Source organism: Equus asinus, chromosome 15 (genome assembly GCF_041296235.1).
Source record: "Equus asinus isolate D_3611 breed Donkey chromosome 15, EquAss-T2T_v2, whole genome shotgun sequence".
Classification (NCBI taxonomy): Eukaryota; Metazoa; Chordata; class Mammalia; order Perissodactyla; family Equidae; genus Equus; species Equus asinus.
In genome coordinates this window covers 39,996,047-40,008,589 of record NC_091804.1, presented here as the reverse complement: position 1 = coordinate 40,008,589, position 12,543 = coordinate 39,996,047, and the positions used below count along the sequence as shown (strand labels likewise).

Sequence of the window (12,543 nt, the reverse complement as noted above, 5' to 3'; positions counted from 1 at the left end):
TAAATGTTTCATCATTCTGTTACCTTTGAAAAGGCTTCCTATTTTATTCTTCCTAGGACCTCCCCTTTTGTAGTTCTGTCCTTTAGCTGTTTGAAAGAAATTTAAGGTGATCTGAAAATTGAACACGTAGAAATTTTGTAGAAATCTTTTCTGTACTGCTACATCTTTTGGAATCGTTTCAGTTTTGCAAAACTAAAAAATAGTTGAACTTCTCTATAAAGTAACCCCAGCTAGATTAAATCTCTTTAGTTAAGGCAGAGTGAATTGGGGCCTTTGACATTGACAGAAGTGATAGATTCCACTGTTCACTACTGTTGCCTTAAATTTTCCAGTGGCCACATTTTAAAAAATTGTTTATTTTCAACTGTGATAAAATATATGTAACATAAAATTTATCATTTTAATCACTTTTAAGTGTTCGGTTGAGTGACATTAATTACATACGCTGATATGTTGTGCAACTGTTACCACTATCCATCTCCAGAACCCATTTTCATCTCGCGAAACTGAAAGTCTGTACTCGTTGAACAATAAGTCCCCATTCTCCCCTCCCCCCAGTTCTTAGCAGCCACCCTTGTGCTTTCTGTCTCCCTGAATTTCGCCACTCTTAGTATCTTGTATGAATGGAATCATGATATTGTCCTTTTGTGACTAGCTGTTTCACTTAGCATAATGTCTTCGAGGTTCATCTTTGTTTCCAGTAGCCACATTTTAAGAAATAAAAAGTGAAATTAATTTTAATAATCTTTTTAACCTAGTATAGCCAAACTATTGTCATTTCAACATATAGTCGGTATTTTTGAAAAGGTGTTTATGAGATAGTTTACATTTTTTTACACTAAGCCTTGGAAATTCTGAGTATATTTTATACTTAAAAGCATATCTCAAATGGGCAAAGCGAATCAAAACTACAGTGAAATACTGCCTCATACCCACTGAGATGCCTACTCAAAAAAAAACTGTTGATGAGGGTGTGGAAAAATTGGAACCCTTGTGCACTGTTGATGGGAATATAATTGGTAGAACTCCTGTGGAAACAAAATTACTGCGTGATCTGGCAACAGGGTCTCAAAGAAACACTTGTACACTGTACACCCATGTTGGTAGCGGTATTATTCACAGTAGCTAAAAGGTGGAAGCAATCCAAGTGTCCATCAGCAGATGAAAGGAAAAGCAAAATGTGGTGTATATATCGTGCAGAATGTCATTCAGCCTTTAAAAAGAAGGGAATTCTGATGTATGCTTCAACGTAGATAAACCTTGAGGACATTAGCCAGTCACAAAAAATCAAGTACTTTATGATTCCACTTACATGAAGTACTTAGAATAGTCAAAATCCTAGAGACAAAGTAGAAGAGTGACTGCCATATGCACAGGTATTGTTTAATGGGCATGGAGTTTCAGTTTTACAAGATGAAAAGTTCTGGGGATGGATGATGGTGGTGGTAGCACAATGTTAGGACTGTTTGATGCCACGGAACTGTGCACTTAAAACGGTTAAGATGGTAAATTTTATGTGTATTTTACCACGATATAAATAAACAACATTTTGAAAGCATATGTCAGTTTGGTTCAGACTAGCCACAGTTTAAATGCTTGATAGCCATTTGTGGCTAATATCTAACTTACTGGAAAGTACAGTTCTTAAAATAAAAGTTAATTTATAAAATTTTTAAGCAAGATTCGTTTTCTTGCTGCATGAGTAAATACTGAAATATATGGATTATGTTTCTTTTAAAAGAAAAACAAATTATATGTTCATAAAAAATCTGGAAGGGTAAATATACCCTACTGTTAACTACTGTCTTGTCTTTGGGTAAAATTATGTGTTCTTTTTTTTGTGTGTGTGGAAGATTAGTCCTGAGCTAATAATCCACAGCCACCATTCCTCTTTTTGCTGAGGAAGACTGGCCCTGAGCTAATATCTGTGCCCATCTTCCTCTGCTTTATATGTGGGACGCCTGCCACAGCATGGCTTGCCAAGCGGTGCCATGTCCGCACCCAGGATCCAAACTGGTGAACCCCAGGCCGCCGAAGCGAAATATGCGAACTTAACCACTGCGCCACTGGGCCAGCCCCAAAATTATTTGTGTTCTTTGCCTTATCTCTATCTGTATTTTGTAATAGACTTAATAGCTTTGTGGTGGTTTGTCTTTTGTTTTTTTTTTTATTTTTATTTTTTTGATAACAGCTTCATTGAGATATAATTCATATACCATACAATTCACCCATTTAAAGTGTACAATTCACTGGTTTTTGTTATATTCACAGCGTTGTGCAACTGTTACCACAGTCAATTTTAGAATATTTTCATCACCCCACAAAGAACCCAGTACCCGTTAGTAGTTACCGTCTATTTTCCCCCCTAACTGCTCCATCCCTAGGCAACTTTAATCTCCTTTCTGTCTCTGTAGATATGTCTGTCCTGGGCATCTCATATACAGTCATGTGCTGCATAAGAACCTTTTGGTCAACAATGGACTGCATATACAATGGTGATCCCATAAGATTAGTACCATAGAGCCTAGGTATGTAGTAGGCTGTACCATCTAGGTTTGTGTAAGCACATGCTGTGATGTTCACACAATGACAAAATTACCTAACAATGAATTTCTCAGCACATATCCTTGTCGTTAAGCAACGCATAGCTGTAAATGAAATCATACAATAAGTGGCCTTTTATGACTGCATTCTCTCATTTAGCATAGTGTTTTCAGGGGTCACCCATGGTGGAGCATATATCAGAGTTTCATTCCTTTTTATGGCTGAATCATTCCGTTGTGTGGATATACTACATTTTATTTATCCATTCATCAGATTTGGTTTTCTCCTCGGGTATTGTGAATACTGCTGAGAACATTTGTGTACAAGTTTTTGTGTGGATGTATGTTTTCATTTTCCAATTTTTGTAACAAAAACGAAGAGAACTTTATTTGGAAAAGGAGCCTGAGAAGTAGTTGAGCAGACTGGCCTCCTGCCTACCCCTGCCCTTCAGAAAAAGAAAAAATATCATCAAAGCATCTGCTTTTCCAAGCAATTTTTGGAAGAACATGCTATGAGTATTGATAATGGGAAGATCATAAAGGAGAGACATAGGATACATCTGTTTTATGAAAAGCTAATATTTTATGTAAGGGTACCAAGGTTGTGTTTTTCATTTTGCAAGATATTACCATTAAAGTTTGGATGGAAAGATATCCTTCAGATGTGACTAGTGTCTGTTGGCATCCACAGTGATAGTAAGAGTGCTTTAGGGCAAACAGTCTCAGAGCTGAGTTCTTATTTCGGTTCTTCTCTGCATGTGATGGGACCATCTAACCTGGGATGTATGTATATTCTCAATCTGTGTATCACTACCTGAGCTGGTTTGGCTGAAGTTTTTTAAGGTCTTTTCAACCTTGGGTATTGAAGTTCTGGCACTTTCACATGTATGTATATAATGTGTTGTTTACTTTTAATCAGTGTCAGAGATCAGAGCTTCATCTGCATGGGTAATGGGAGGAGCACTGCATCCTAGATCTGGAGATGCTCTTGAGGCCTGGCTGCCACTGACTAGCTGATCACCCTCAGGCCAGTTGCTGCATCTCAGTTGCTAATCTGTAAAACGAGAAGAGGAGATTAGGCAACCCCTAGCATCTTTGATTCAAAGTGCTGCTTTTTCATAACATTTCAGTTAATTTTTTGCTTTTCACTGTAAATCTCAATCTCTTGTGTTTCCTGGGTGTTCTTTTTCATTTTGGAATCAAAATGCTCATGCCCCTTCAATTGAGAACACACCAAAAGACTATTGATAGTTCCTTCCTTTCTAACTAGACATGGATTCAGTGCAAAATCTTTTTTCCCATCAGCTGAACCAGCTAATGCTGAAAAAGGCAGCACATATGCAAAAAAAAAAAATACTTTGGTTGGTTGTAGTCATATGTGTGAAGTGGCTGCCACCTACAGAAATGTACCTTTCAGGAGCATTAATTTAAAAATAATATCCAGGGGCCGGCCCAGTGGTGGTGTGGCTGTGTTCACATGCTTCACTTCAGTGGCCCAGGGTTCACAGGTTCAGATCCTGGGCACAGACCTACACACTGCTCATCAAGCCATGCTGTGGCAGCATCCCACATACAAAATAGAGGAAGATTGGCACAAATGTTAGCTCAGGGTCAATCTTCCTCACAAAAATAAATAAATAGAAATAATATCCAGAATTAGAAAAGTGTTGTCCCATTTGATCTTCTGATTATGTCATAGCTGGAATGCCAGTTTATTCAGGGCACCAAAGAGATTGACAAACTGGAGCCCATCAGTTAGAGATTGGCTTATGTGATAACAGAAGGAATGGTGAAAAGAACTGAGCGTGGTTAACTTGGAGAAGGAGGAAGACTTGGGAGGAAAGGAGGAAGTGTCATAAAAACTTGAAAGGTTGTTAGATGTGTCTGAGTAAATTAGACTTCTATAGCTGAAGAGAGAGCTGTGGCCAGGTTACAAAACACTGTGAAGAGTAAACTTGTGAACAGAGCTGTCCAGTGTGGAGTGAGCTGCCTGGTGGGCTGTGTGTCCCTCGCTCGAGATGATCAAGCAGGAAGAGAGTCCCTTAGAGCAGCTTGTTTGTGGAAGGCGTTCACGTGTTGTTTATAGAAAGAGACCAGATGTTTTTGTACAGGATGCTTTATTTAGAGAAATATACTCACTTTGCCTTGCAAATACAGTCTACCAAAGAAATAGTTATGAAAACGTAATTATAAGGAGTTTAATAATTGCTTTGAGTGAAAAACTTGAAGAAAATCAAAGTTTTTTTCCTGAAGTGGAGGCAATTTTGTATTTGACACTTTGCTCAATTAATTGGGGTTTTTTAATTATCAAACTGAGAGAATAGTAAAAGCCTATGCAGTTAGTAGTTAAAAATAGAAAACAGGGCTGGCCCGGTGGTGCAGCAGTTAAGTTCGCACGTTCCGCTTCTCCTGGGTGTGGACATGGCACCGCTTGGCAAAAGCCATGCTGTGGTAGGCGTCCCACGTTTGAAGTAGAGGAAGATGGGCATGGATGTTAGCTCAGGGCCAGTCTTCCTCATCAAAAAGAGGAGGATTGGTAGCAGTTAGCTCAGGGCTAATCTTCCTCAAAAAAAAAAAAAAGAAAGAAAAGAAGAAAACAGAAATTGGTTATATTTTTTTTGCCTGCTTCTTGTCTGTCTTTACAGTATTCTAATATGATTATCCTAAGCAGTATAATTGATGTTCATTATCCAAATTTAACTTTTGTCTTTATTTGCAAAGTAGTTTCTCTTTCTCCTGAGCTTTCCAAATACTCCCTTTTTTAGCCCCGACACTGCTGCACATTTTCTGGTAAGATTAAGGAGTGAGAAGACTAAACTTTTTCCCCTGACCTCTATCATGCTGCGAAGTTTTATCTGCTAATCCAGAAGAGCACTGTGCCCCTGGAGAGTCAGGCTGTGACTTGTGTGGTCTTTGGGATTGAGGAGGGCAGGAGAGGGAGGAGACAGGGCTGCCTTTCTGTGAAGAGCCCCTGGCATCTGGACGGTCTTTTGCCCAAGCTTATAGGAAATTGAAAGATAAGCTGCTTCTGTTCGGGACTGTGTGTTTTAGAAAAAGATTGAATAGATGATTGCTTCCAGACTGAATGGGCCCTAGCGTCTTAGTGTGCTCACTCATTGGAGGGTTGCTCTCGCAAGGCTTTAACAAGGTTCTCTTTTTTTTTTTAAAGATTGGCACCTGAGCTAACAACTGTTGCCAATCTTCTTTCTTTTCTTTCTTTTTTTTTTCCCCAAATCCCCCCACTACATAGTTGTATATTTTAGTTGTGGCACGTGGGACACCACCTCAGCGTGGCCTGATGAGCGGTGCCATGTCGGCACCCAGGATCTGAACCAGCAAAACCCTGAGCCACTTCAGTGGAGCACGTGAACTTAACCACTCGGCCACGGGGCCAGCCGCAAGGTTCATTTTTAAAAATACAAATATATAAACCTTTTTACAACTGGTTTAACTTAAATGTAGGACTTAGTGACACTCTTAAAAGCAAATGAAGTGTCCGTTCACCACTTCAGATCCTGGGTCAGGAAGGATAAGCGCTCATTAATTTATAAAAAGAAACAGCGTTTTACAATGACCACAATTTTTCTCAATGAGTGATATTGACAGGTATTAACTATGTTGCTGAGGGGCGGCAGGAGAAGAGAGTGCATAAATATGGGAATGATGTTTTCTTCTGCCTAAATAATAATTTTTACCTTAATGGGTCCTAAATGTTTCCACGGAAATGTGACAAAATCTGAGTTTTTTTAAAAAGTACCATTGTGGGTAGCAGTGAAGTAACTGATGCTTTGCTTCTCTTCATGGGAGTCTTAAAATGCCTGTGCCTCTCAGAAAATAGCATAACAATATTTTTTAGTTAGATCAGTGGTTTAAAGAAACGTCAAATATCTGACTCTTAAACCCCAGTTTGGGTTATAAGATCTTCATATAAATACTTGCATCAGCATTAATTGGAGTACTTTGTTTTAAGTATTGAGGGTCTGAATTTCTTACATACTAATTTGGGTTGATGGTATTACCAAAAATAAAATTGTTTATGTTGTAGTAGCTTGAATGTCTTCCTAATTTTCATTAACTTAGAAAATACGGCTGCTGTTTGTCTTCATTGGCAGTGGCATCATTTCCAGCCTTTGGGTCGCCCTGGCCCGGTACAAGAGCTTCCCAGAGAGACCATATATATATGTATACACTTCACAGCTTTAACGTAGAAATATTTAAAAGACAACATCAAAGTATATAAGCCATGTTTTAATCTTTAGTCTCCTCTGGGCTTCTTATAACCATCAGACTATAATTTTATTTAGGGGAGACTTTCAGTAAACTATTGGAATTCTTTTCTAGCCTTCAAACTTCCTGCTTTGGTTGATTGCCCACTAGGTCCAGACGCTACATTTCAGTAGACTGCCACCTTGGCATAAAGTTGCATTATGAGCTTAGTTTAGACAAGTAACTATTTCAAGGAAATACTTGGAAACAGTGAAATTTTCCTTATTCCTCTCTCCATTTCAACCTGAGCCCCTCTACTTTTTATCTTTTTTGTATTTTAACTAAGATTTCTTATAAACAAGGATTTGACCTCTTTGAATGGGGGGTGGGGTGGGGGAACAGTTGAACTGATGCATTAGTTGTCACTCCTGGTATATGTTCAGAGTTCAGTTCCCAAATATTAGAAAGTAGCGGGTGATGGAAACTAAGATACACTGTCATATTTGCTTCTGTGTTTTCTGGCATGTTAAATTAGCACCATATTTTCTTATTAGGAACTTGGAAAACATCATATAAGGATGCACGTAAAAATATGAAGAATTAGATACTGGAAAATACCCTGCTAGATCCATACTTGCAGTAGGTTACAGTGTAATCTGGAGAAGTGATTTGGAGACTTTTTTTCTTCTCCTGTCTTGGTGGTTTATCTGTGCCTGGTCAAAGATTTAGGCTTGGGTTTTATGTCTTTGTTTGTTTTTGTCTTTACTTTCTGATGGCAAAAAAGGTTATAAATGCTTTTCTTCTACCACTAAAAACAGGGACTAAATGGTGCTATTCTTGATCTGGTGGCTTTGCAGAGGGATTACCATACATAGACAGGCCCGTTGACTCTTGGTGCGTCAGGTTCTGCAAACCTTGCCTTGAGCCTGCTGAACTAGCACTGTCAGCTCTTGGGTTCCCCTCCATCTTGCTGACCCAGAAGAGTCTTGAGTGCAGCACCTGACTAGATCCCAAGCCTTTTGCCAGAGCTCTTGTTTCATACATGATTATAATTGTGTTTCTTGGCTAATGGCCTCTTTGCTTAAGTAAAGTTCACAGTCACTGATGTATCATCAGCCTTCCCCTGTACAGCCTACAGAGATTTCCTCATGAGACAGGCTGTCTCTGCCTTTATTTACCCTCTTGGCACTTGGAGTAAAGGAGTATTTTGGCTTTTGGTATTTGGAGGGAAAAGAGGTGCGTGTATTTGATTAGTCTTGTGTATAATTTATATGGTTTTAATTCATCTGTAGCCCAGGGCTACGGATCTCAGATTTTCACTTCAGTCTGACTCTTGCTTTCTAAGAAAGCACGTGAGTAGGAGTTTGGCCAGGATTAGTAAAACTTTAATGTTTTGGCCCCAGTCAGTAGGTGTGGGTATAATTTGCAAAGATCAATAGGAAGGAATGTGGCTGAATCATTAAAAAGTGATTTTAAATCATTCTCAAAAAATGTTGATTGAAGTCTAGTTCATCAGATGGCATATGCTTACCCAAAAGCTACTTATCTTCACTTAGTAATAAAACACTTGCAAATGTTAACTCTATTATTACTAGGTCATTGAGCTTTCCCCAAAATCTTTTAGAGTTTAGAAAGTGACTCTTTCCATACAGTGTTTTTGAAACCAGAGGTCGAAGCATCTTTGCGAATAACTGCATTTTCCTGATGTAGTTTGTACGGGGGGTGGGGTGGGGGAACAGTTGAACTGAACATGGCAACTCATGTTCTTCCTACTAGACCCAATTCACAAGTATAATTATTGTTCATAAAATTCCCCATCTTTCCTCTTACTTATTCACTGCTTTTGTGTCTTGCTGTCCAGTGGGTCTGCCAAGACTTTTGGTGACATGAACCAAAGCTTAAGCGAAAATAATCCTGTTTGCTCGTCTGTAATAAGTTGTTGGGGTGGAGGGGTGGGCTGTCTTTCAGGCACAGCTGGGTTGAGGACCTTAAGCAGTGACAGCAGGACTTTTTCCCTCCCTCTGCTTTCTCCATGTGGTGGCAGGTCCTGACTCTCCTTTTCAGCATCACTATCAGCCCTGTTTGTGGCGTATGTCCAGCTGTGTACTAATCAGTGTCTGCAGAGGCAACATACTCTCATTGGTCAGTCTGAGTCATGTGTACCCTGCTCTGATGGAGAACGGGCCTCCTGACAGCACATCAGCTGTGGCCGGGATGGTTCCACGAGGAAGTTGGGCGGGCAAAAACAAGCATCTTTACTCCAGTGACCGAGTGCCTGCAGTGTCCTCTAGGTCCTGTCTCCTAGAAGTGATGGACTCTTGTTGAAGGGAAAGAACTGTGTCCTATTCATCTCTCTTTTCCTAGCACATTGACTGGCAAAGTGTAGAGACTGAAAATGATTGATAAACAGGTGAACAATCATTCTGTTCTATTAAATTGGCTATTTTCCCTTTTTTATGCCATAAGTTGAGAGGTTTATGGTTTGGCTGAAGGGAACTCTCCTTGCTAATGGGATAATGGTGCTGACCTGGTGAAAATGGCCGTCCTGATAGCCAGGGAGGCTCAAGAGAAAGGATTAGCCACCTGGGGGCAGATCTGGCGAGAAAGTAAGCCCGTCTCTAGACAACTTTTGACATTATTGTAAGGCATCTTCCTCTGTAAGAGTAATGCTTATAAATATTTTGTTTTGGGGCCGCCCCAGTGGCGCAGCGTTTAAGTGTGCATGTTCTGCTTCTCAGCGGCCCAGGGTTTGCTGGTTTGGATCCCAGGCGCGGACATGGCACTGCTTGGCAAAAAGCCATGCTGTGGTAGGCGTCCCACGTATAAAGTAGAGGAAGATGGGCATGTATTTTAGCTCAGGGCCAGTCTTCCTCAGCAAAAAGGAAAATTGGCAGTAGTTAGCTCAGGGCTAATCTTCCTCAAAAAAAAAAATTGTTTTTAAGCTCTCTTTCTATTCAAAAGTGAGGAAATAGCCCTTAATCTCAGGCAGTCAATTTCCTATTTTCTCTGTTCCAACCCCTCAGTTAGAGACTTAAAGTATGGGTCCCCTGTCCAAATTCCTAATTCAAAGGGCTTTTGAGGGGTGGGGAGGAGGCCAGGAGTAATTTTTGTAAAAGTTTCTGAACAAGACTCAAATAGATAACATTAATGAACCCTGGAGCCAGCTGTTGATTTGAAGTTGTTTCTTTTTTTTTTTTCTCCCCCGAGGATGATTAGCCCTGAGCTAACATCTGCCAGTCCTCCTTTTTTTTCTGAGGAAGACTGGCCCTAAGCTAACATCCATGCCCACATTCCTCTACTTTATACGTGGGACACCTACCACAGCATGGCATGTCAAGTGGTGCCGTGTCCACACCCGGGATCCGAACCGGTGAACCCCGGGCCACCGAAGCAGAACGTGCGCACTTAACCACTGCACCACCAGGCCGGTCCCTGAAGTTGTTTCTTAACAGCAAGCAGTAAGCTAAAAAAAAGGGCATAGGGCTCTTGAGTTCTTTTTCTTATCACCCATAATAATTCTAACATTAACTGATGGGGTTTGTTGGAGACTTTCTTTTAAGGAAACTTTGGCTTCTTACAGGCGTAGAAAAGTTCAAGAAATGGTAACAGTGGCGCCTTTTGGGAAGGGGAGCTGTGTGGCTAGAGAATAGGAGTGAGAGGGAGCCTTCTTTGCACATAGTCCTGTACTGTGTGCCTGTTTTGTATACGGGGCGGGGTGGGGTGTTTTATTTAAAGCAAAAAAAAGGCAGAAGAATATTCCTAAATATTTTGAGGATGCTCATGCATATGGATGTGTTATTCCAATTCCAAATGGACAAAATCTTGGAGATGGTCTCCCTAAGCGGATAGACGGAGGGCACCTCTATGTGGGGAAAGGGGCAGATGATAGAATTCCCAAGATTCTTAGAATGTCAGAAATATGCTTATGAGACAGTTATGATCCTAACTCAGTAGGTACATCTTTCAGTGTAAACTTTAACTTGGGTTCCTCCTAGTTACTACTCATAGAACAAAGAACTATTTTTTGTACAGCATTTTCCAATAAACAGTATTGCTGTTGTATTTATAAGCTTGTTTAATTCAGCCTAAATAAGTAAACGAGATTTACTCTATGGCTGAAATGTCACTTTTTATAAATTAGAAGTTTCTTGTAATGCAGCTGCCTTATGAGCACGTTCACGTTTTCGGGTCTGTAGGTGGATAAATTGGGCATCTCCCACACAGTGAGGTGCTTCATCTGGAGCTCTACAATGACTGGTCAGCGGGGGGTGGGCACTTAGACTGTCTGGTATCTTCCCATAGGAGAATGGGTTTTCCTTCATCCTGAGCTGCAGTTTGACTCCCTTGGATGTTTTCTATATAGGTTGGTGGCAACATTTCCAAATCTTTGTGTATGTGTTTTGCTGAGATGTCCAGCTGCTTACCCAGGAGGCAGGGAAGCCCACTAATGGCTGCCTTCTAGGCACCTCTCTGCTCTAAAGTGAAGCAGGGTTACTTGGGAAGTTCCAAAAGAACTGCTGGATTTTGGCCACAGAGAGTTTATGAAATGAATAGAGAAACAAGATGTCTCTCCTCAGACTTCAGTGTCTGTGGACATCCATTTTGATCGCTGGTCTCTTCAGAATTAGCTTGTAACAACATGTTCTGTATTTCTGAAACATTTTTCTGTCAGGTGGTTGGTTCTTTCTAAATGACCTGGTTTGTGGGAACTGTTCTATCAAGCACCTGATAAAAAACCATCAAAAAGATGGTATAAACATTTCCATATGAAATAATGGATTTGGCCTTGAATGCACATTAATTTGTATCAGAAGTGACTTTTAGTCTGCTCTTAGCTAAGTACACAAATTGTTGGACGGCAGATAGTGCAGAGGACACGACAGTCACGCTTCGGAGCTAGCGGCACTTCCATCTGGAGGAGAAGGCTGAGGAGTGTTTTTCAGTGAACCGCATTCCTCTTTTGGCCTCAACTGCACTTTGGTACTTCATATAGAATATTTTGAGACTTCTGAGTTCTGGTAACACATCCAGATTCAGAATTTCTAGGAGTTACTGTTTGTTTTGGTAGGCTTTACTATTTTTTTCTTTTCTTTTCCATTTCTTTATAGTTAATATTGATTTTTAGATTCAAATAATAAGTGAGGCAATGTGCTATCTTACTCCATTTGGATTAGTTGACTTTATGATTGTGGTTTACAAATGGTAGTGGTTTTATAGAGTAACAGCGCTTATTAATTAGAAAACCAGATTTGCATGTATTAAATTTTAATTCCTGATGCTTTGATTTTTGTTTTTGCTTCTTAGAACTACTTTATATCCTGAACAATTGATTTGGATTATTAACTTGATGATAAATTCTTACCGTATTTTATGGGAAATATTTATGGTCACATTGGAAGCCATACAAATTCTCAACTGCCCAAGTTTTACTAATTTTATTTTCTTAACCTTTGTTTTTAAGAAACTTGGGAAAGTGGATCTGAATTTCTGCTTTAATATGTTAGGTCATTTAAATAATTTTTCAATTCCCTCACATACATACAGGCTTTTCATTTTTCTAAAGAATCCCGTAAAGTCTGTAATGATTGTTATTTGCTCTGATGCTGAGTGGACAGCTTTTCCCTGTCTCAGCATTCATTCCATGACAGTGAGTGAGTGTTTTTGTCCAGGTATGGTGCCGGCTGCGGGGCACGTTACACAACCATTAGTGTCTTTAGTTTGGGTAGTGTACAGAAACTTTTAAGGATGTTTCTTTAAGAATACCATAGCTGGGGCCAGCCCTGTGGCCGGGTGG

General features: G+C 39.9%; 1 protein-coding gene across 3 annotated transcripts in view; it reads left to right on the top strand.

Annotated features, from left to right (window-relative positions):
* Positions 1 to 12,543, top strand: part of ADNP (activity dependent neuroprotector homeobox) — a 33,676-nt gene that overhangs the window by 9,581 nt on the left and 11,552 nt on the right. The window lies entirely within an intron of this gene.